The sequence below is a fragment of the Spermophilus citellus genome (genome assembly GCF_964194105.1).
Source record: "Spermophilus citellus genome assembly, chromosome: 4".
In the NCBI taxonomy this organism is placed as follows: Eukaryota; Metazoa; Chordata; class Mammalia; order Rodentia; family Sciuridae; genus Spermophilus; species Spermophilus citellus.
In genome coordinates, this window is record NC_138185.1 from 20,139,710 (window position 1) to 20,164,097 (window position 24,388).

At 48.0% G+C, this 24,388-nt stretch overlaps 1 protein-coding gene across 3 annotated transcripts in view; it reads right to left on the minus strand.

Annotated features, from left to right (window-relative positions):
- Positions 1–21,992, minus strand: part of PPP1R16B (protein phosphatase 1 regulatory subunit 16B) — a 102,515-nt gene extending 80,523 nt beyond the window's left edge. Inside the window, exon 1 of one of the 3 annotated variants that reach the window (XM_081289086.1) lies at positions 21,921–21,992. The gene's annotated coding sequence lies outside the window, so the exon portion shown is untranslated. Of the gene's footprint in view, positions 1–21,375; positions 21,792–21,920 lie in introns of those variants that run through there. The other 2 variants (XM_081289084.1, XM_081289085.1) reach the window with 2 other exon arrangements.
- Between the last annotated feature and the right edge of the window lie 2,396 nt (positions 21,993–24,388).

Below are 24,388 nucleotides of genomic sequence, written 5' to 3' on the forward strand. Positions count from 1 at the left end.
TTGTGAAGCCTGGGCTCACCAGTCCCCACGTCCAGAGATGGCCCCAGATGGCAATGAAAACAAGTCCAAGATGCCCAGACCTGGGAGACTAATATAAACACTCCATAAGGATCCCCAAGGAAGGCCACGTTTGGAGGAAAACCAGCTGTATGCAGACATTTGAAACCCAGTGTATTGTGGGAATATCCAGACACCATCCTGCAGAAATGGACATGAGAACCCTAAGTCCACCGAGGGACTGGACTGGCAATTTGGGAGGGGTCTGCAGAGGCCAGGTCAGGCGAGGTCATCCAGGAAGTGTGTGAGATATGAGAAGAGAAATCAGAGGACAGGGGAAATTGGGTGGGGTATCTAATTTTTCCAGCATCTGGGCAATGAACCAAAATAGCTTGATTGTGGCCAACAGGAAGTTTGAGGCCAAGGCACTTGACCCTTGGAGAAGTAGGAACCGGCTATGGAGGTGTCCGCACCTTTTCCCCCAAAGCCTTGATGTAGCCAGTTGTCTAACACAGGCTGAACTTGATTCCTCTTCCTGCAAAAACTGACCCTTGCTGTCCCCAGAGAGAGAAACAGTCAGTGTACCTCTAGAGACAGGGAGGCTCAGCTCCAGATGACTGGCCCTTCCCCCACCCACCCTGCACTGGGGATGGAAACCAGGGGTGCTTCACCACTAAACCACATCCCCAGTTCTTTTTATTTTTTATTTTGAGACAGTCTCTCTAAGTTGCTGAGACCAACCTGGAACATACAATCCTCCTGCCTCAGCCTCCTAAATCTCTGGGATCATAGGCCTGTGCCACTGCACCCAGCTGCCCTTGTTAGGGAAGGCAAGGAAGTGTACCAGGACTCGGTGGGGAGGTAGAGCCAGGGGGTGGGCCTCATCATTACCCCAAAATAAAAAGCTATTGCAGGGCTGGGGCTGTAGCTCAGTGGCAGAGCACTTGCCTAGCATGTGTGAAGCCCTGGGTTTGATCTTTCACCACATAAAAATGAAACAAATAAAATAAAGGCATGCTGTCCATGTACAACTACAAAAAAAAAAGTTATGAAAAAAAGGTAATACAGAATGTTGTCTGGGGAATGTGGGGCACGGCTTTGGGTGGGAATCTGCACAATTTTTCCATTATCCTTCCATACTAGGCCCTGATTGGCCACAACTTATTATTACCAATGGGCGGAGCCCAGCTACCCGTGATTGGCTGAGGTGCAGGCACCCATCCTGAGTTGCCCCAATCAGATGCTCTCCCTTCCCACTCTATGTGACCTGGAAGCATGAAGCTCAGTTGCTGCTGGAAGTCAATCTTGGATGTCACCAACACTTGGGAGTGACAGTTAAGAAACAGGATCTTTAAGGAGCCTCAGCACTTTGGCTATCCAAACCAACAAAACCTCCTATATTATTTAAGCCAGTTGAATTGGTTTTTTTCCTTTACTTATGTCCCCAAGTCACCCTAACAGAGAACAGTGACACTTTCAGGGTAGCAGGCATAGGGACCCCAGGAGGAACTGTGGCCTATAGCAAAATGAGTGGCCTCTTGCTGGGGCACATTACCAGATCCTCCCCTCCCCTCTGCAATGACCATTTCTGGCCTTTCAGGCCCAAGTAGAGGGCTATCCTTGAGCGAGGATGGAAAGATCAAAGCCAGGTTCCCACAGCAGCCCTGCCCATGGAGGACTACACACGGGGATTGAACCCAGGGCCTTGTGCATTCCGGGAAGTGCTGCGCCACTGAACTACATCACCAGCCCCCTGTTCCTCCTTAATTCCAGGAGAGTCACTGACTGACACATCTCTGGACTGGAGCCAACTGCTTTGAGAAAAACAACGTGAAGGAAGGTGAATTCAAATTGAAGAGACTTTCAAACATGAGTCAGAAAGCATTTCAAAGTTCACACCGTTAAAAGAAAATGCTAAGATTTTGTTCCTGGTTCTTCAGCTATTCTTCCCTGCACAATCTTGGCAGCTGTCTGGGGGAAGGCCGGGAGTGCTTTTCTCCTTGTGTTTCCTGCACCATTGAGCATGAGGGGAAAAGGAAAACAAAACAAACAGCCCAGCCCTCCTCCTCCTCTGATCTCACTTGGGACCTACTTTCTCTCCTAAAGGACACACACCCCCGCCCTCCCACAACACATGTCTTTGAATAACAGAATCATTTTTTCAGCATAATGATGCTTTACTCATGAGCAAAGAGACTTCTGGGGCCCTTGGTGCTCCCAATATCTGAATTCGAAATTATCCTTGTCCCCCCAACCCTATTCTCACTGACTGTCCTATTCCTGCTGGGGCAAACCTTCTATCACCCTACACAGACCTCCTGGTGTGGCGTCAGTTGTGGGACTCAGGTCCCCACGGGCCAGCTCCTTAACTCTGCTTATCCAGCTGTGCTTCATTCATTCAGGTCTCTGAATGGCAGCCCAGGCTTGGCCCTGGCTTGTCACTGCTCACTGAAGCCTATTTTCAGGACTTTGTGTTTATGGTAGGAGAGGGGAGGCAGGATTCAAAAGTCAAGAGTCCAAAGGGAACAAAGAGTGATCGAGCAACTAATACCCCTGAGCTGTCTCAGGAAAAGAACCAAGCGCAGCGATTGGATAATAAGGCCCTCTGTCTGAACTGCCTGGGTCACATTGGGAGCAGAGGAAGAGTCAGGGTCACATACAGGCAGCATGAAGAAGCAGGAGCAGCTAGAGGAGAAACCATCTAACAAAGCTAACAGTTCACAGAGCCTGGCCCGGCTACTCGTGAGTTTGCTGAGAGAGAAGATCCAGGTCAGGTAGTAGACAGGACTGCACCAGGGAGCCCCAGTTCTGGCCTGAAGAGAGATGATCATATGGGGAGTGAGCATCTATCATGCATGTCTGCAAGATGGCATTTGGTGACCAACAGTCAAGACAACCTAGAGGGACCAAGTAGACGCTAATTGACATTTTGGATTGGTTCTGCCTGTGAAGGTGAAGCAGCCTTCTCAGGCTCATTTCCAGGAAAACTTCAAAGACAACCACAGCACACACCAGGACCACACCAGTCCTCCATGCTGCATCCCCCACCAACCCAACCCAGAGAGGTGGGCTAAGAATGCCAGTGTGGAGAAGGCTGCAGGGGCCGGAATGTAGGTGCTAAGGACTAAGGGCACACACAAGGCCGAGAGGATGCCTACAAACATCCCATGTGATTGTGTCAGTCACAGTCAAGGTGCTAAACCAAACCAAAGAAGCTTATGTAAGAGCTAAGCACAGGGAAATGGGAGTCGGGTTGCAAGGGTGGTTTCTCCAGACCCAGGGGAGTGGGGTTATTTTCCAAAGGAGGCCACCTGTGACCACAGGTTACAAGGTGAGTAAACAGGGGTGGCTGTTCACGTTGGCTAGGCCTGGAGTGGCCTCGGTCTCCTCTGCTGAGCTCTCTCAGCTGACGTCCTTGACTAAACTTTCTTCTCTGTGTCAACTCTTAAGTTGATGGTGGCTATTTGGAGCACTGGGAGGAGAGGAATCAGGAAGCCATGTGTGTAACAGGAGAGAATGCCGTGAGGGTTAACAATGTCTGCCAGGGCTACAGACGTGGGAAGCAGGGGTGAGCACGCAGAGTGTGTGATTGTGCTACATCATGTTCCCCTCAACCTGGCTTTCAGTACTGGCCTTCACCCCAGGGGTTGGAACACTCTAGTCTTAAACATAAACATCTGGAATGTTATCAGAGTGGCAAGACCCCTCAAATCCCAGGATTTCATCCAGACAACACCACAAAATCGCTGTGGCCTCAGTCAAGAACACCTGAGGCTCACCTGCCTGGGGGATTGGGGGGGGGGGGTGAATGAACAGCTGGTGCTCATCCTGCAAAAGGGACTGGACCCAGCTCCTAGGAAGCTGTATGCTGAGCCAACTCAAGAAAGGATGGCAGCCCCTGTAGCTGCCTGCCGTGTCTCCCACAGCCTCCCTGGAGTAGAGGGAGATGCCATGCCAGCGGGAACTGAATGAAGTCCACTTTTGAAGGGGAGAGGGACAGAGTGCTGCCACCAGCTGACCCACCCCTCGCCACCTAGATCCAGAGATCACTGTCTTGTCAGTTCCAAGCATCTTGGGCTCCACATCACAACCAACATAAAAGAGGAAGGGGCCTCTGGTCTGATCCCTGATCAGATCTCTCTCCACTCCAGGAACCTCACAAATATCCCTAGCAAGCCATCTCCTCACCACCTCCACTACCACCATCCCCCCCCCTTTTTTTTTTTTTGATACCAGGGATTGAACCCAGGGATGCTAACCACTGAGCCACATCCCCAGCCCTTTTACTTTTTATTTTAAGACAGGGTCTCACTAAGTTGCTGAGGCTGGTTTTGAACTTGCCATCTTCCTGCCTCAACCTCCCGAGTCACTTACACGCATGCAACATGGTGCCAGGCTCTCCTTCCATCAGCTAGGGGCATTCTTTGCCAGTTAGGAAGTAGTTGAGGTGGGAATTTTTCAATTTTTCATAGAGATTATTCACTGAGGTTTAGAGGATAATTCCAAAGAGGAAAGGGCAATAGCAAGCATCGAGTTCAATTTGAAAGAGAAAGTCCTAAATTTGAAGGAGGAAGAAAGAATGAGACGGAGAAGGGAGACAGCGAAGCAGAAATCGATTCCAATTAACTACAGTCAGTGAGTGCAGATGTGTGATTCAAACCCAGGTCTAACTCCGAAGCCTTCGTACACTACAGTAGAAGGAGAAGAAATAACTAGGAAAAACTCTAAAGAACCATAAGGGTTTTTTAAAGACCTTCCATGAGAAATGCAAGATTTTAGAAAATCCACAGTATTAACAATCAGAAAGAGAAGAGGCATTTTGGCTAAGAAACCAGATGGACCAATTTGTAATAGAAAAAATACTTGCTGAAACCAGTGTACAGCAAAATGTATGCTAATGAAACTGTAAGTGAGCATTGTTTAAAACTATGGGCATGAAATGAACCCAGAGAGAAGAGAATGTTCGATAGGAAGGAAAGCTTTAGGCACAATGTCCCTTCCACCTGTCTAGTGCTGTGCATGTGACATTGCCTGGAATCTTTTCACCAACTCTAAAAATGTATGTATTATCCCCATTTCAAAGAGGAGAAGACTGAGCCTCAGAGAGGCCAAGGCACTAGTAAGTAGGGGCAGGTGTTTCAGCTGTTTGCAGTAGGAATAGCCCAGGATCTGTGTGATGCCTCAGTGCCCAGGCCATCCACTAAGCATAAGTAATACCTCTCCTGCTTGAAAACACAATTTTTAAAAAGTCAGGGAAAATGGGCCACAGTAGCCTGACTGGTAGCAAGAAAGAGTCCTTGAAGGAAAATAAATAAAATCTATGCAGAGTAAGAAAAACTGATTAAAATCATAACTTCTCTTACTGTTGGAGCTGTCCTTGCTTTTGGAGGCTTGAGCTGGAGATATATGTATCTCATTCTAAATTCCATTAAATGCGCCTTCCAAATCCCTGTGGGCCCCACCCCCACGGCCAGCCTCTCCTTTCCGAGGAGAACTTCCGCACTTTCACTTCACCCACCCCCCCAGCTCCCAAGCCAGATTCATAACTGCTCCTGCCCTCCCTCCTCTCCTCTCTGGGAGATGAAACTGTTAGTGGACTAGATAGGGAAGTTTCCAGATGCTCTACAGTTTGGTCAATAAAGTTTTCATCCAATATGCAGGTTTTGAAGTATGCATGCTGGATCTGTGACCTTGCAGGTCACCATGCGGAGAAGCGCTCTGTAGGTGACTGCAGGTACAGTACTACTTCTGTCCCTCCCCTTTGATCTCCAGCCAAAGTTCTTTCACTTTGATTCCCTCCTCTTGGGTATACAGATTGCTAAGCATACCTCTGCTTCCCTTCTTTCCTTCTAACAGGATAAAGTCTCCATGAGCCAGAAGCCCCATCCCACAAAAGCGGTGTTATTATCAGAATTGAATTTATCTCCCCGTGTTACAATCTCAGGTTGCTCTGCTATCTGGGATTCTGACTTCTCCCAACGGTCTGATCTTCACGAGCAAATCACTGAACACCCTCTCTGTTTCAATCGGGTCACCAATGAATAATTAGTTAGGGGGTTTTCTTCTGGCAATTTTCTCTGCTCATGCATTTCCATTGTAAATTTAAAGCCTCATTCATTTAGTCAAGAGATAAGTATTTATCGCCACCTACCACATGCTGGGCAGTAAAGGAAGCTGGCTCCCAGGATCCCTGAATGAACAAACCTCCTGATCAGAGAGGTTCTGCTTTAGTCATGCTGGGCCAACCTTCCTGTATATGGTTACTATGAACTCTAGACACGCCCTCCCCCGCCAAAAATAAATAAGTTTATTGGAATTCACTAGATTTGTTTGACCACAAGTGGCACAAACTGGAAGGAAGTCAACATTAAAAAGAAAAAAATGGCACCAAGTAACTTTTGCAGGTTTGTAACTCTTTACCTGACGGAAGGCCCCAGTGGATGTAGTGGCTAAGCTTGGATAGAAAACTTCTCTTTCACCATTTGAGCAATTAAAGGATAGAAATCAAGTAATCACAAGCTGGAGAGTGAAGAGAGATATCCCTGAAAAGACAGAGTCACAGAACAGTATCCCCATATGTTGAGGGAACACTGTGCCCAAATCTCCCTCAATGGTAAATGTGCAGGGCAGACTCCAAGCAGTTCAACTACGGTCAAATGACCTGGACAAAGATTTCAGATGTTGTCCCACCCAAAGGAGACTGAATTTGGAGTTTGACTTGGTTCAAGTTAACAGCTAGATTTAAAAAAAAAAAAAAAAAAAAAAATCACTATGTTCTGAGAACCCAGAATCTCTTCAAGTCTCACTCATCCTCAGCTTTCAGGACATAATCTAAAATTACTAGACAGATTTTTAAAAATAGGAAATGTGACCCAAACTCAAGAGAAAAGCCATCAGTGAAGACTTATCTCAAGATGAACCAGACCTTAGAATCCACAGATTTCCAAAGCAGCTATCATAGCTTCACTCAAGGCTATAAAAGAAATTATGTTTGTAATAAGTGAACAGATAGGAAATCTCAGCCACAACATAGAAATGACAAAAAACCAAAATAATGAATCAATTCAGCTAAATCCTCTCTGACACCTTGCTCTGCATCCATGTGAATTGTGCTTCCCACTCAGGATAGTTATGTAGTCCTAATATTTATTTCAATGATCCCTCTTTTTAGCTTTTTCCAAGTGCCATGTTCTGGACAAGCTTCAAGGTATAAAAATATGACATAAAATTCTAAACTCTGGTTCCAAAGACCAGATCTCCTCTGACAACATCTATATGGTCATTTCTCATGTCTTCCTGTCTCTGTCAGGTTTTTAATATCTCTCTCTCTCTCTCTCTCTCTCTCTCTCTCTCTCACACACACACACACACACACACACACACACACACACACACAATTGAAGTCCCACATGTCCTCTTTCCAGAGCTTTGTGATGCTTCAAGCTCCATCACTCAGTCATTCGGCCCATGTGAAGCCTGCGGGAATGAGGGGCAGCCTGCCAGGTTCCATACACCTGAACATCTGTCCTTCACAGCAAAACACCTTCCACTGACTGATCAGCCAGGTCAAAAACTCTGGCTACACCTTCAGTAGATGAATAGATAAAGAAAATGTGGTGTATATACACAATGGAATATTACTCAGCAATAAAAGAGAATAAAATCATGGCATTTGCAGGTAAATGGATGGAGTTGGAGAATATGATGCTAAGGGAAGTTAGCCAATCCCAAAAGACCAAATGTTTTCTCTGATATAAGGAGGCTGATTCATAATTGGGTTGGGGGTGGGGAGCATGGGAGGATTAGGTGAATTCTAGATAGGGCAGAGGGGTGGGAGGGGAAGGGGGGGGCATGGGAGTAGGAAAGACAGTGGAATGAGATGGACATCCTTATCCTCAGTACATGTATGAAGACACAAATGGTGTGACTCTGCTTTGTGTACAACCAGAGACATTAAAAATTGTGTTCTATATGTGTAATATGAAATGTAATGCATTCTTCTGTCATATATAACAAATTAGAATTAAAAATTTTAAAAAAAAACCTTTGGCTACAGACAGCGTAACATCCCATTCTCCAGTTCCACCAACACTTTTCAAACACATGTTAGGTAGAAGGGTTTCAAACATGACTATGCATGGAATCAACTGGAAATTCTGGGCATACACAAGAAGACCACAGAGCAAGACTACTACATAGCTACCAGAATCATCATTTTTTTTTTAAGAACAGTATTCGGTAGTTTCAAGGTGGGGATGACTGACAAGGGACACAGTGCTGCCACTGGATTGCTGGATGTCTCTTGAACATGCTCTGTTTGTGAAAAAAATCATTTACTTGGGATTTGTGTGCCTTCGTGTATATGTTCTTCCACAGTAAATCATTGCAATTTTTAAAAAGTATACTATGTCTGAGGGTCCCACCTCGACAGATTTTGGTTTAATTGGTCTGGAGTGCAGCCAGGAATCGACGTTTCTAACAGCTCCCCCAGGTGGGTCTGATGTGCATCCAAGAACCACTGTGTCAGAACTTGGCAACCCTCCTCACTATTTCTTGGAGCAGAAAATGCTGCTGCTTCTCCAGAAAACCTAAATCAGGATGTTTTCTGGAAAACACCAGGAGACAACTATAACAGGCCTTCCATGGAAAAATAGGTGATATATTTCACCATTATAATTTATTAACTTTTATTGAACATTTACTGCATTCCAAGAGTGAGCAAAGTGCTACACTATCCCATTTAACCTTCCCAACAAGTCTACATGACAGGTGCTGTTGACTCCCATTTTAAAAGGAAGCTCAGTGGGGTTAAGTCACTGCCCAAGGCACACAGCCAGAGAGCAACAGGGTGGGACCCTCAGACAGGGGTAGGGTTCAAGTCCAGATTGGCTTTGACCCTGAAGTCCCTGCTCCTTAGCCACCACCCAAACTGCCTCTCCAGTCAGTTCTTGGCTGCAGGACTTCACAGAGCCTTTATTTGCTAATGGGAACTGTGAGTTGCCAACACAAGAATGTGGATGCCCCAGTTTCCAAAGTCATTTGCTTGCTCTGTCTCAGCCCATCATCCACACGGCTAGCAGAGTTTGCCTTCCTAGGCTGAGTCTGATTCTGTATTTCCCTTTTGGGGAGATGTGATGGTTCCCACTACCTGTTAGAGTCAAGCTCAAGCCCTCAGCCTAAAGTCCAGACCGCCCAGCCTCTGGCCTTGACATTTCCTCTTTCTGCCTGGCCATCCTAGCCTCCCTCCCCAACCTCCAACCCTTAAGTACCCGATTTTCCAGCAACGCTGAACAGGCTTGATGGCTCCCACCTGCACAATGGTACCAGCATCTGCTGAGATTCTACAATGTACCAGGAACCCCATCCCCACAACAAGTCCTAAAAACCATCACCATTATCCCCACTTGACAGATAGGAAAGGAAGGCTCAGATTAACACACCCAAAGTCACAACCAGGAAGCGGCAGGTCTAGGGTTGGACCCCAGGTCCATCTACACAGAGCCCATGCGGTTCTCTACACCACACTCACCTCCGTCCCCACACGTGTGGTTCTGTGGGGTGGCAACACGGTGCTTTCTCTCCACCTGGAAAAGGCTCCATGCTCCCTGAGAGCTGACTCCAGTGCTGCTCTGACAATATCCATCCTAAGTACGTTCCAGGCACTTGACTCACCCTGCCTCATTCAGACAATGTTGTCTCATTGCTCTTTATTTTACTTTATTTATTTTGGGGGTGCTGGGAATTGAACTCAGGAACACTCTACCTCTGAGCTACACTCCCAATTATTTTTTTATTTTGAGACTGGGCCCTGCTAAGTTGCCCAGGCTGGCTTTGAACTTGCAATCCTCCTGCCTCAGCCTTCTGAGTTAGTGGGACTACAGGCGTGTACCACCGTGCCCAGCTCTCACTACTCTATATTTCCTCTGAACTCTTCTTCTTTATTTGCCCTCTCTAGATCCTCTCTCTAGTTCCAAGGCATTTGGCCACATCTCTACAGGGACACTTAATGCTCAGTTGAGTAAGTGTTGGCTTTAGACTGCCTCCTCCATTTGACTGGCTGCTCTTGGAAGACAAGGGATACTTGCTATTCACTCTTCATTACCTTCGCAGAGCCATCCAGCACAGAGGAGGTATCCAATAAATGGGAGAGAGTGGACGGGAGGGTGCGAGACTAAAAATTCACTAAGATCATCCCACAGTCCCAAGGCCAGGAAGTGGCCCATCAGCTTGGAACAAGTGCAGTAGCATCAAACCAGACAGAACAGATCTGGATGATGGGGGAAAGAAGGTAGACCACTAACTTCCCTTCCACAGGCAGATAGAGTAGGGATGCCCTGGCTCACCCTCTCTTCCCTCTGCATCTCCACAACTGGTTCCGTGTATCCCTGCCTCTGGGATTTGTTATGAAAGTAATGGTTGGGCTCATTCCATAGCCCTGTCTCAGTTGATATTCTCAATGGCTCCTTGCCTTGTGCTGCTCTTAAGATGTCCCAAGTGAATGAAGAGATGTATGGGACAGGTAGGTCCCAACTAAGTGGTTAGATCAGCTATCAGATCCTTTTCTAAATGGACCTATTTCCTTACAAGGCGCAGACAGATCTTAGGCTTGCTTATTCATACAACACCCATCCTGTGCATCTGCTCTACGACAGGCACATCTCCTTGTAACCCCCGGGGTAAGCAGCATGTTTATGTCACCCACGTGCAACCTCCATGGGCCCCAAGGCTGTGGATTTTTTTTTCATATTTTTTCAGTTGTAGTTGGACACAATATCTTTATTTTACTTCTTTTTATGTGGTGCTGAGGATCGAACCCAGCATCTCGCACATGCTAGGTGAGCGCTTTACCACTGAGCCACAACCCCAGCCCCAAAGCTGTGGATTTTTAAAGCCAGCCCCTGATCTCTTGCTCCCTGTCCTGGGCTAGCTCTGCCCAGGTGTAAGTGATCAGCAACCACACCCACTACAAACTGGGCTGGGTGTCTGCACAGGCTCTCTCCAACAAACCACCTCAATAAACATGGAAACCACCAAAGAGGCTATTTAAAATTACTCAGACTCCCTAACTTCTCGCCTCGCCTCTTCCCACCGGGGAGTGGTGCCACTTTTCTGCCTCTAATCGAGTTGTTTTCTTCTGAGAATTTTAAGTGCCCCCGACCCAATGCATTCCAGGACATGGTGCATGCTGTATTTTATGGAATCGTTGCAATGCTCATTAAGAGGGGGTTTATCAGACCACTGGCTTATGCCTTCTTCCTGCACAAGGCCAACCACGCTGCTGTGCTCTTGTTTTATTTATCCACGTTTCTGCCGACTCCAGGAGATGGGATCAACGTGAGGACCAGGACTGATTTAATTTAATTTTTGTCTCCAATATAAAGCCCAAGACCAGATAAAATGTGATCTTGAATATTTAACAATCTTTATATAGGCACATCATAAAATCTGAATTACTGTAGAATCTGACTCAGAAATGTTCTCTTCTATGCAGGTTGAGCATCCCTAATCCAAATATTTTAAATTCAAAGTACTCCAACATCTGAAACTTTGGGAGCACCAACCTGACACCATAAGTGGAAAATTCTACATGACCTCATGTGACAGGTCACAGCCAATATGCAGGCACACTAAAAACAATGTGTCAAAGAATCTATGAACCTAAGGTATATGTGAAATATAATTGAATTTTGTGTTGGAATTTGGGTCCCATCCTCCAAGATATTTCACTAAGAACATATATGAAAATACACCAAAATCTGAAAGGGAAAAAAATGCTTCCAAGCCTTTCAGATACAGGATACTCAACCTGTACCTACCAGGCTGGCAAAAAATAAGCTTCCTTAATACTCAGTGTTAGAGCCAAGCATGGTGGTACACTCCTGTAATTTCAGTAACTTAGGAGGCTGAGGCAGGAGGATCTCAAGTTCCAGCTCAGCCCAGGCAACTTAGCAAGACCCTGTCTAAAAGTAAAAAATAAAAAGGGCTGGAAATGTGCTCAATGTCAATAGTAATGTGCCTTGAATTCCATCCCCAGTACCACAAAAAAAAAAAAAATTCTCAGTGTTGGAGAAGAATGGGAAACAGGCAGCTACACTGAGGAAACAGAAATTGGTTTGGTCTCTTGGGAGGACAATTTGGCATTATCTGACCCAGTTTCAACTGTAATAAATTTTCCTTATGGATAAAATCATACCATTGTAGGAAGATACACACTGTACAAATGAGGATTTTATAACCTTATACATCTGCATTAGGAAAGAACTAGGAACTATTTCAACCTCAGCAAGGGACAAGAAAGTAAACGATGGTATTTTATTTTATTTTTTTAAATCACTGGAATACCACCCAGCCTTTCCAGGTCTGCTGGGAGTAGCAGTACACCCCTGTAATTCCACTGACTCAGGAAGCTGAGGCAGGAGGATCTCAAAGTCTAGCGCAGTTGAGGCAATTTAGTGAGACCCTGTCTTGCTGCCCCCTGAACAGCCATTAATTCAGATAGCAGGGAGGGGCAATGGGGGATTAAGAAAGACACACAAACATCAAGAGAGAAAGCTGGGATTAGGTGGGAAACTGATCTCTGGTTGAGAACAGTGACTCAGAGCTGTCTCGGCATGTTTATTATATAGGTTTTATCATCAAAAGGTGATTTGTGGAAAAGTTTCTGCAAAGCAGGCAGGCTTGAAGGTCACAGCACTGACAGACATCACAGTTATCTTGTTATGCTCAGAATCCCCTATCCCTGGGAGTTAGTGTCTGAGTTTCAAGGTCAAGACTGATAGCTCTGAGCCTTTACACAGACTTTCCTCAGGCAGGGCATCACCATAGCAACTGGGCAATCTTAATCTCTACTTTAGCACAAGGGGTTCCCAGCACAAGCACACCACAACCACAAGGCAATCAAAAACCTTGATCCACATCACTGTGCCCCATACTATCTCAAAATAAAAAGTGAAAAGGAGCTGGGGGTGTGACTCAGTGGTAGTGTGCCCCTGGCTTCAATCCCCAGTACCAAAAAAAAAAAAGACGCAGGCCTATGCATATGTGTTGACAGGTGCTCAGATACATTAGTTGAAAAAAGAAGCCTTAGAAGAGTGTGGCACAGATGCATTCAAAAGAGAAAGGGATAAATATGCAAATGGATATGAGTTTGTATATGCATCTGAAATTTATGGAAAGATACAGAAAACATTGAGGGATTTTGTCTGGGGAAGGGTTTGAGTGGCTGGGGAAGACAGGGAAATTTTACTTTCCATTTTCCACTTTTCTGTACTGTGTGAATTTTTTATGATGTGCTTGTTTTCTTTTTATAATTAAAAAGCATAAAACATAGCAATAAGAAAACAAAAGCTTGATTTCATATGTCAAAGGAAACAAACAAATGACATTTTGGGGAAAGTTTTCCATATTTCCTAATAAGGCTATAGGTAATGTTCCTGCCTACAGGTGAGCTGAGGACAGCAATAGTTCTAACGGGACCCTCGAGACATGGAAAGTCACCAACAAGGGCCAACAACCCTGAAGAGAATGTCAGAATGTGTACCTTTTACTTGCAACTAGATGACAGCAAATAAAACCAGTTCTGATGAAGACACTGAACCAAGAAATTCTGAGAACTCTCCAGCCTGGCACGGACACTGGGGATGCCCAGGTAAGTGATGGCTATAAGTAACCTGGTGAACAACTCACCTGCCCCCCCCCCCGGGAATGTACTGACCCAGGGCTCTGCTCACTTGTCCCTTCTGCTCTATGGCCAGCTATTACTCCCAAAGCTGACTTTAAAGATAATGATGCAATAGTAACAGTTGATACATAGCAAGTACATCTTACACCACAAGCAAAGACTACCTGCTTCATTGTATCCATGTCATTGTACTACTGTCCATCCTGTTTTACACCTGGGGAAACAGGAGTTCAGCAACTGAAGTTAAGCAAGTGACTTCTCAAGATTGCAGTAAGTGGTGGAGACAGTAATTGAACCCAGGTCTGACTCCAAAGCCAGTCAGGGTCACTTCTAGCCTCCCTCTCCCATCTGAAGGAAGGACTACAAAAAAAGCACTGCCAGCCAGGCATGGTGGAGCACACCTGTAATCCCAGTGGCTCAGGAGGCTGAGGCAGGAAGATGGCAAGTTCAAGGCCAGCCTCAGCAATTTAGCAAGGCCCTGAGCACTTTAGTGAGGCCCTCTTTAAAAATAAGAAGTAAAAACAGTCTGCAGATGTGACTTGGTGGTTAAGCACTGGGTTTAATCCCTGGTACCAAAAAAAAAAAAGGCACTCCCTGAGAGGAGGGACAACCCCACAGAGAAAAGGCAGCATTTCTGTGCAAAGAAAAGCCAGAAAGTGAAATAATTAAGGGCAAGGGCCTTGAAGCCAGAGGTGCTTGATTCAAGTCCTGACTGTATGACCTTGGGGATGTCCTTGAACCTCTCTATGCCTCACTTTCCTGTGCAATAGTAATTAGGGTGGGAATAATGCCACCTGATTTGCCAGGAGAATTAAAAGAGTTAAATAGACAGTGCTCATAATAAGTACCAAATGTTAATGATTATTACTAATATTAAGAAAAGTTCACCCTTCCCTCCAGGCAGAGGCAATCCTGCAGGGAGCAGAGCTTGGCCAGTGGAGCACAGGCTGGGTTTTAGCTTCTCCCTTAGCCCAGTACCCCTGGGCAGTACCTAGCTCTTCAACCCTAGCCCAGTCCTGCTAAGCAATTAACCAGTGCTTGGTGCCAGTTCTTCCTCCCACCTTCTCCTCCACCATGTGAATCAGAGTCACCTGGCACACCTTTTTAAACAAACAGATTCCCCCACATTGGCTGATTCTGACACAGGTAGGCTGGGCTAGGGCCCAGGGATCTGTATTTTTAACAAAAGCCCCAGGTGACCAGTTGACCTAGGAACAGTGTGTTCCTGGACACATGTTTTCAGAAGCACTAGAGCTCATCACACAAGTGCTGGCTGTTTCAGCTGCTCCCTGAGGCCAAGCATCCCGTCTGGTCCTAGGTCTGGGCACACAGCAAAGAGGTGCAGTAAACATCTGCGACTGCAAGCCAGCCAGCAGAACAGATGGCTGTGCAAACAGGCACACAGGCTGAATTTGCTTTTGTGCTTGAGTGGGTCACACCAGGGACCCTCACCTGTAGGCTTAGAGTTCTCCAGCTTGCTGCTACTCAAAGTGCAATTCACAGACCAGAGGGATGGCACCCTGGGAACCTACTAGAAACACAGAAGTTCTGTCCCCAGCCCCACTGAGTCACACTCTGCATTCTAAGAGGAACCTCAGGGTTTGAGGCATACACCTCAGGCATACATCCTGACCCCTTCCCCTCATCTGCATGTGCACATCTAATGGGGGCCAATCTTGTCCTTCAAACTCCTACAGAGACCTGAAAAAACAGCGTATTCTTTTCAATAGCCAGATTCATGCTCAGCAACCAGCCGGAGGCTCAGAGGGAACCATTGCTTTAATGAGTTATTTATTTCAAAGTCCATTAAAATAAGTTTTCCCAATAAATTATTTTAAAAAAGAGAGAGACAACACTGGCCTCTATAATTCTGGGCGTAAAACACTCCCTGCCTTTAAACACAGTCTCAACCCCTGCTTCCCTACCCAAAGCCATCCGAAGACATCAAACAGCAGAAGAAAACTAGCACCTTCTTCCTGTTGGCCAGGCGACAAGACATCAGGCAGATTTCACGCCACAGCTTGACCTCATCAGTCCAAGGCCTATCACACCGCTGTAAACGGCAGTGGAAAAATAGCCATTCAGTGGGCTTCCTTCAATGCACCAGAAGGGAAAAAACAGGAAGCTATCACAGCTGCGCTGGCCTGACAAATCCCAAGGGCCCAGCCGACAGGGCGTTTCTTGTCAGCACCTACATCCCCCAGCCCCAGCAGCCTACTTGTTCAGGCTAAGGTGGGCCCTGCATCTGCATAAGCAAATGCAGAGGTGACTGCAGCAAGGATCCGGATCAAAAGGCCCCACACACCTGCTGGGGAGGGAAGACAGTGCTTGGTCTGAATTTCTTTGGCCTGCATTCCAACTGGCTGTTTGTCATTCAGGTTCACCTTAATCTCTTCTGCCCATTCAGAATGTCCCGTAAGCCAAACCCCTGGGGCTCCAGGGCACATAGGCCTTCCAAGTCCTCATTCATTCCTTTAATGCATATTGGTTGTCTCCTGGGTTCCTGGGCATCACACTGGGCAACTGGGGACACAGGGCTGAATGGATTAGACAGTCTCTGACCTTATGGGACTTACAGTCCAGTGGAGCTTTCTCAACCTTGGCACTATTAACATTTGGGCTCCGATCTCCCTCTCTCTCTCTCTCTCTCTCTCTCTCTCTCTCTCTCTCTCTCTCTCTCTCTCCCCCCTGTGGGAGGCTGTGCTGTGTACTATAGCATATTTAGCAGCATTTCTGGTCTATATGTGCTAGAGAGATCTTTGGTCAGCAGCTCCTGTCCCCCTGTGCTCTCCCTCCTGGGTTGTCACAACCCAAAACACTTCTAGATGTTGGTAAAGGTGCTGTGGTGGGGCAAATTTTCTCCAACTGAGAACCAGGAGACTATAAGAATACTGATCACCATAGAACGTAACCCTATAATCATAACTAAGTACCACGGAGGAAAATTTGATGGACATTGTACCAACGTTACCTACAACTTGAAAGCCAGACATTTTACATGCATCTTACAATCCTTAGGACAATTCTGAATTGTGCGTGTGTGTAATATCTATAGTAAATATGGCCTAAATTTCCAGATGAAGAAGAGCCTTTTCCAAGGCTCAGGAAGTGAAAAAATCGCCCGAGGCCCTAAAGCTGGAACCCTAGACCTAAACTTTATCTCCATGTAAAGGAAACTTGAGCCTTTGTTAAGATGCCTTCTGTAAAGGGCGGGGTCTGTGGTCATGTGATGTTCTGAGCAACCATCCTAAAAGACTCATTCCTCCCTGGGGCCACTGTGGGGCTTGGCCACCACCTGCCACATCAATCAGGCTGCAAACTGCCTGCATCAGGGCACATTTGTGGAGCACCAGTGGGCTGAGGAATGACATTCTAGATTCTGAGTTACTCAAGAAAACCTCCCCCCACAAGTACCTGCGTACAGCAATTTCCCCAAAATCATGGCAGGTACTCAGAGCACACCCCACTGTGACCCGTCTCCAGAATGCCTACTGACCAGCATCTGAGGGTACAGCATGAGACAAGCCAGACTTTCTGCAGTCAGTTTTAGATATTTACCAAGAGCGTGAAAGAGGAGGTGTGGGGCAGCACAGGGCAACTGTGGAGACTCCCCACATGTGATTTCTATACAAGTGACATGCATTTAGCAATGTGCCTCAGTTTCCCCCTCCATGAAGTGGACAGGTGCATCACTCCAATAAATTGATACAAGTACTCGGTGGCAATGCAAGGCCATGAACATGACCAGAAAGGCATCTGGTGCAATTTGTGATCAATAAGGGAGTCGGGTCAGGACACTTCCTCCACCCATACCCACTCCTCCATGTGAGACACTAAGTCCCAGGAAGAAAGAAACAGGTGCAGAGGTCGGGGAAGCATCTCAGGAAGAGGAAGGGGACCTCTGTGCTTCCTAAGTGGAACCCAGGGAGGAACAGTGACTGCACTGGCAAACAAGCTCAGGCCAGTCCATCGTCCCGTGCAAAAGTCAATCCTGAACTTTCTCCCATGCTACAATCAAGACAGCCCTCCTCAGAGACCTGCCACCTGACAAGGCCACCGTGTGCCTGCTTCGGGTCAGCGAGTGTTTAACCATTCAAGGCCCTTGGCAGGATGGCCTCAGCCTCCCCCCAGGCCAGGCCTCCTAACCCCTGCTCCCTCATACTTGGTGCTGGCTGGGCTCCAGCTGTGACTCCCGCCCATGGCTCTCCAAAGACACCAAGTGCTCTCAAGCCCATGTGCCGTTTTACATGCACAGCGGTTCTCCCTGCAAGAGCTGCAACCCCTCCGGTACCTACCACCTGGAAAATTGTCACTGAAGGGCTCAAATATGTTCCTACAGCAAATTTCGTCCACCTGTTATTGGTAATAATAGACTAATAATAATAGCAACTAACATCTGTGAGTACTTATTCATGTCTAGAAGGTCCTGAGCTAAGTTGTTACCCACATGGTCTCTTTTCTCCTTGTATCATCACCTTCTAAAGGTAGCTTATCCACATGACAGGTAAGAAATCTGTCCGTCATCACTCAGTGATGAAATGGCAGCTTGAAGGTTCACACCTGGTCAGCTTCAGCCCACCTGTTCTCCCATGCTCTTAACTTCTGCCTCTTGCTTTTGAAGCTTTTCTTTCACAGGGTCCTCACTGTCTGTCTCCAGGCCTGCCTCTCCCCCAGATGAGAGCCTGAGAGCTGCCTTGGTCATCTTGAAACCCCTTGCTAAGCACAAGGCCCGGAATGGACTGAACATCTGTTGAAGGAATCAATGAGCCCTGGAGAATGATAGCCAGCTGAGAAAGGCTTAAGTGGATGTTCAGACTCCGTGGGGACAGACTCATGCTGGACTCAAATTCCCAGGAGAGAGCCCCACCCTCAACCCAGGAGTCAGGCTCTAGGTTTTCCCTGTCCAGATAGCTAGAGGCAGAGGAGACATAATCTAACTCCCTGAACAGGAGGAAGCAGGGCCTTTGAGAGCTCAGTGCAGGAGAGGAAATGGTGGTGATGGTGACAATGATCACTTCCTGCATTCCTCCTGCACCAGGTGATCTACTAAGCATTTTATATGTGTCTGATCTCACATGATCCTCACAGCCTTATGAAGTAGGCATTAATATGAGTCCCATTTTTCTGGATGAGAAAACTAAGGCTCAAGAGAATAAGACCTTTACAAAGGGTCCCAGAGCTTTTGGGTTTAGAGTGTAATGTCACCTAGACCTGTCTGGCTTCATTGCTCTTCATACTTATGGCTTTCTGTAAAAGACAGAATGCCTTTTGTGGAGGCCAATCTCTAAGATGTGATGGGACAGAGAAGTTTGTACCAGTCTTGACTGGGAGGATGCCAGTTGGGACCTCCTGTCTACTGAATGCTATAAGGGTTCTGGGGACAGGGAGTGGGGTGGCTATGTTAGAAGAGGTGGACAGAGGCAGGAGTCCTGAGAGTCTAAGCATAGCATGGAATCAATGCATGTGCCTTGACAATCTGCTAAACCAGGCTGGCTCGGCCTCTGTTAGAGAAATTTTACTCTAGGTATGGAGCTGGTTTTGAGAAAAGCCAGACTTTTCAAAGAGGCCAAAAGAGCTCAGCAGAAAGTTCTAGCCTTAAGGGAAAAATGCAACTCTGCCTCAACATCCCCCTCAGGCTTCCAAAAAGAGTTAACAGCCAGATTAGAATTTAACCTCCACTCTGGCTCACTTAGCAGAACAAAGTCTGAACAGGCCCCAGGCATCAGCCTTGCCCACCGTGTACTTCCAGGCCAGGGACGGCACAGAGAGCAACAGGAAGCCGGGCCTCACCAGAACCACAGAGCTACAAGTGAATGTCACAGCAGGAGGATACCAAAAGAGGCCAAGGAAAGACTGAGTGGTCTTCCTAAAGGAAGAGACTGGGACGAGCTGGGGAGACACTGTTGGTCAGACCCAGTTGACAAGCAGGTACCTTCTTGAAGGTCCACAGTGGCCTGGACAACACCTTGTCTGAAATAGCCTAGGGACTGGGGCAGAGAACATGGGATTTGGGTGACAGGTGGGAGAGAAGGGGATGGGGGATTGTGTGGGAAAGGCCCTGTGAGCAGGCAGCACTCTGGAAGGATTCACCGGCCCCCACCGCCTCCTGCAAGCTGGCTCTTTGCGACAAAACTAGGGAGAGAGATGCAGAAACTCCCCCAGCCCCTGCAGAACCACCCACTAGGGGTCCACTCCTGCACCTAAGAGACACGCCCAGCTCTAGCCAGTATAGAAGGCGCCAGCGTTTGCTAGGAGGGCTCACCTCCCATGCTCCACTGCACCAAGCACTTCGCAGGCCCGGCACTCATCATCCCCATGGCCTGGGTAGCCCCATTTCATAGAGACCTCTGGGGCTCAGGAGGCCAAGTGCCTTCCCTGCCCGCGGGCAGACAGTTAGTCGCTGGCTGAGCTGAGAAGCTTTGTTAGCAGCCTGAAACGAGACCTTTCAGATGGAAGGTTTTCTCCACCAGCCGCAGGAAATGGCAGGGCGCACAGGGAAGTACCCCCGCGGCTAACTGCAGGCCTCTTCCAGAGATCCCGGCGGGAAAGGGCGCCTGGTACCTCGGGGCTCCGGGTCCTCCACAGAGGGCGATTCAGAAGCAGCACCTGGTGCTCGGAGCCGCGGGGAACTGGTGGGCGCTTCTGACAGCCAGAACAGGGGCCCATTATGTGGAATCTAATCACATGGGCGCGCAAGCAGCTCGGCTTTCGGTTCTGAGAAGCGCTTATGCAGCCGCATCTCTCTCCCTCCGCTCTCGAGATTTCAGGCAGCGCCGGGTCCTGGGCCTGGCGCGTGGCGGCGGCGCACCGCAGGCTCCCAGGAGGGCCAGATTCACAGCTCGCCTAGGCTCAATTATCCGCCCGGGACTGGGAGCCGCATCAACAGCATTTCCAGGGAAGCCGCAGGCCGGGCCCGGGAGGAGAAAGCAGAGGAAGGGAGTCTGTAATCGGAAAGCAGGCGGATAGCGAGCGCCACCCCCTCCTGGCCCCCCACTCGGGGCGACCTGGGCTCTCCAGGTGACCTTGGGGGAGACCCCTCTGCGCGACCTCTCCATTGAGAGGATCCTACGGCTTCTGCCGACCCTGGGCGCTCGGGGGCGCTACTCCCTGCAGGAGCCGACGCGCGGGACTCGGCGGCAAGGCAAATAGCGCTCCCGGCGCCAGGGACCCGGCGGCCAGCGCACAGCGGCCCCGGGGAGAGGCAAGGCGGCCCTGGGGAGAGGTCCGGCGCACGCCTCCCGGGGAACTACAACGCGGGTGTCTGCCCCGGCCGGCCGACACCGGGGATCCCGCGGCCGGGCAGGTCTGCTCGCCGTGGCACCAGCCCTGGGGACCTTTCCCGCCCGGGCAGGAGTGCTCTCTGCGCCCTGCCGCTACCTACGGAGACCAGGCGCCACCACGCGAGGGGGCGGCGCCCCCATGCCCAATCCAGAGACTGGGCGCCTGTGGTGTTTAGTGCTCTGTGGCTCCCGCTGGGCATTGCTACCCCCGCAGTCAGCGGCCCATCAGTCAGAACCCACCGAAGACCACTCCCCACCAGCCCCAAGATCGCACCACTACAACCCCAGCCAACAACCTGCCAGTGCACTCCTCACCTCAGCCTAGACATGGAGGCTCCAGACGCGGGAGAACGCCCCACTCCATCCTCAGTCCTGAGCTCTAGGTACCTGCTTTTCCAGTGCCCCCCACCAAATTACCTTAAGTCCCTCGTCCTCCACCAGGTTATCAGAAGCTGAGACCACCTCCCCGCCCAGATTCTTGTCCTTCGCCCTGTCAAGCCGCAGAGCGCAGGGAGGAGGAGGCGCCGCCGGGGAACTCACCCGTTCTCTAGAGCCCTGCCCCGGGCGGCTCCCGGCCCTGGCTCAGTCAGTAGGTCCCCAAGCCACAGCTGCTAGTGCGGCGACAGAGCCAGCTCTGCTCGGCGGCGAGCCTCCGCGCCGCCTTTCGGCTCCTCCCCCGAGGCGGGGCCTGAGTCGCTGGCGTGGGGTGGACCGACTCAACACCAGCCTGCTTGCAAAGGGTGTCAGTGCTCCTGGCGTGGGGGCCTCTTTATGAACAAGAGGAAATTGAAAGGAGATGAGATGGACTCTTCCTCCCACCCGCTCCCCCCATGGAAAGAAGGAAGTCAAGAATGGCATTCTTGCTCCCATTTGACAGATGGTATCATGAAGCTCCAGAAGGAGTAGTAACCTGCCCGAGGTCACATAGGATAGTACCAGTGCTCGGAAGTCAATTGTCCTACCTGAGGACCCTCGCGTAGCCTGTCTGAAGGCTTCACAGGACGTCCGGGGACGCGACCAGGTCTTGCCCTAGGAACAGGTCTGTGGGGACAGGTCTCCCAGCGGAGGAGAGCAAGACAAGTGACCTGCGGTGTGGGCTAGCATCATATCCTCTTTCTGGAAAAAGGGGAGGTTAAGTGAAGGAGGAAGGAAGTGGTTGTACCTCGCTGACGTCTGCCGATTTGAAGATGTGCAGGATCTAGACCTGGGCTGCTTCCCTGAGATTTCATGCTAAAAATACAAACGCAATAAAATAAATATGCAAAACATAACGGGTGGCTTCTTTCTCTCTGCGAACCAAGCCTCTTCTGGGGCAGAAGGCCCTGCACCCTGTGCCTTTCTTTGCACAATGAATTTAACTATCTTTAAGTTGCTTTTGAAAACCAACCCTCCTCCCCCCAGGAAGAAGAGAGAAAGTTAATAAACACAGGGGGAAAAAACCCAACCCAAAACATTCTCTGGAATCCACACTCCCTGAACAGTGGCCTTAGAACAATAGAGTTCTCTTTTCAACAAAGGGCTTTGTTTCCTGAGATTAGAGCCTCAGGCACCCTTGGGCCAACCAGCTGAGGGGGGTGGCAGATAAGGTTTAAGTTTGGGGAGTCTGGGGATCTATACTGTTAATTTGATTCCTCTCGTTTGGAGAACTCTGGGTCACTATTTGTGAGCAATATTCTTTTGAGACTGAAGACATCACCTGAATTTAAGTGATTTCTTATTTACTAAGAAAATTCAATAACTTTTCTTGAAGGAGCAAAAAAAAAAAAATGTGGGTTAGGCCTATTCTAGGGCCACAGGCCCTTCCCGATCCCCTGAAGACCTCCTTCACTTGCCCTGTCTCCCTCTCAGTTCAATAATAATCCAGTTGTGAATGACACTGTTTGAGTAGGAGCAATTAGAGAGCAGAGCAGGTGGGAAAGACTTACAATGATGTTTAAAATAACCCAGGGGGACCATTGTTCTCTGCAGAATGTTTCCATTGATTTATAATGAAGAGCTGTGGGCTGAGAAGGTGATAATCCATCTCTCCAAGGCATGTGTAGAACCTGGAGCCAGTGTCCCTGAAATGACGTCTTCAAGGGGAGGGGATGTCCCAAATCCCCATGTTGTGCTGTTCATTCACATCTCTCACGGGGTTGATATCGAGAGCTAAAGTATACTGTACAGTAAATTGGAGGGCTCACACTTTCTGATTTCAAACTAAAGCTACCATAATCAAGATAGTGTGGTAAGGGTGAAAGGATCGACACATGGGTCAATGGAATACAACTGAGAGTCCAGACATAAGTGATGTATATGGTCAATCAGTTTTTAATAAGAGCACTAAGGCAAGTTAATGAAGAAGGAATAATCTTTGCAACTGAATAGAGCTGGGACAACTGGATACCAGGTGCAAAAGGACGAATTGGACCCCTACCTCACACCATATAAAAATGAACCACAAATGGACCAGACTCAAATATTGGAACTAAAATTATAAAACTCTCAGAAAACATAAGCATAATCTTTGTGTTCTTGAATTAAGCAATGATGCCAGATATGGTGGGGCACACCTGTAATCCCAGCAATTCAGGAGGCTGATACAGGATAATCACAAATTCAAGTCCATCCTAGGAAACTTAACAAGACCCTGTTTCAAAATAAGAAATAAAAAGGGCTGGAGTGCAGCTCAGTGGTATAGAGAGCTCCTGGGTTCATTTCTCAATACTGGTGTGGTATTTGAATAGCCATTTCTCCAAATAGGATACATAATTGGCCAAAAAGCACACAAAAAGATAACATCATTAACTGCAAGGGAAATGTAAACCAAAACCAAAATAAAATACCATTTTAGACCTACTAGGTTTGAGTTCAGTGTGCTCAGGGACAATGGGGGACAGGGCAGGACTCTGGTGCCTTTAGGGGCGGGAGCTGGAATTCTGACAGCTGAGATGGGGTCTGAGAGTCTTCCTTTGTAGCTGCAGCCCAAACATTGATAAAAAAAAATCAATCAATCAATAACAAATGTTGGTGAAGATACAGAGAAAGCGGAACTGTCATACATCACACTGCTTTGAAAAACTGGCCTTTCCTCAAAATGTTAAAGTTACCAGATGACCCAGCAACTCCATTCTTAGGTATATTCTCATAAGAAATAATAACATGCAGACACACAAAAACTTGTTCCCAAATGTTCAGAATAGCCAAAAAGAAGAAACAACCCAATGTCTACCAGGCAATAAATGATAAATAAGGCATAATCTATCTATACAATGCAGTATTACTTGGCAATTGAAAAGGACGAAGCACTGACACATGTTGCAACATGGATGAGCTTTGAAAGTAAATTGCAATGTGAAAGAAGCAGCTGCAAGCCACATGTTGTATGATTCTGTTTGAAAAGTCCAGAACAGACAAATGTACAGAGACAGAAAGCAGATTAGTGGTTGTC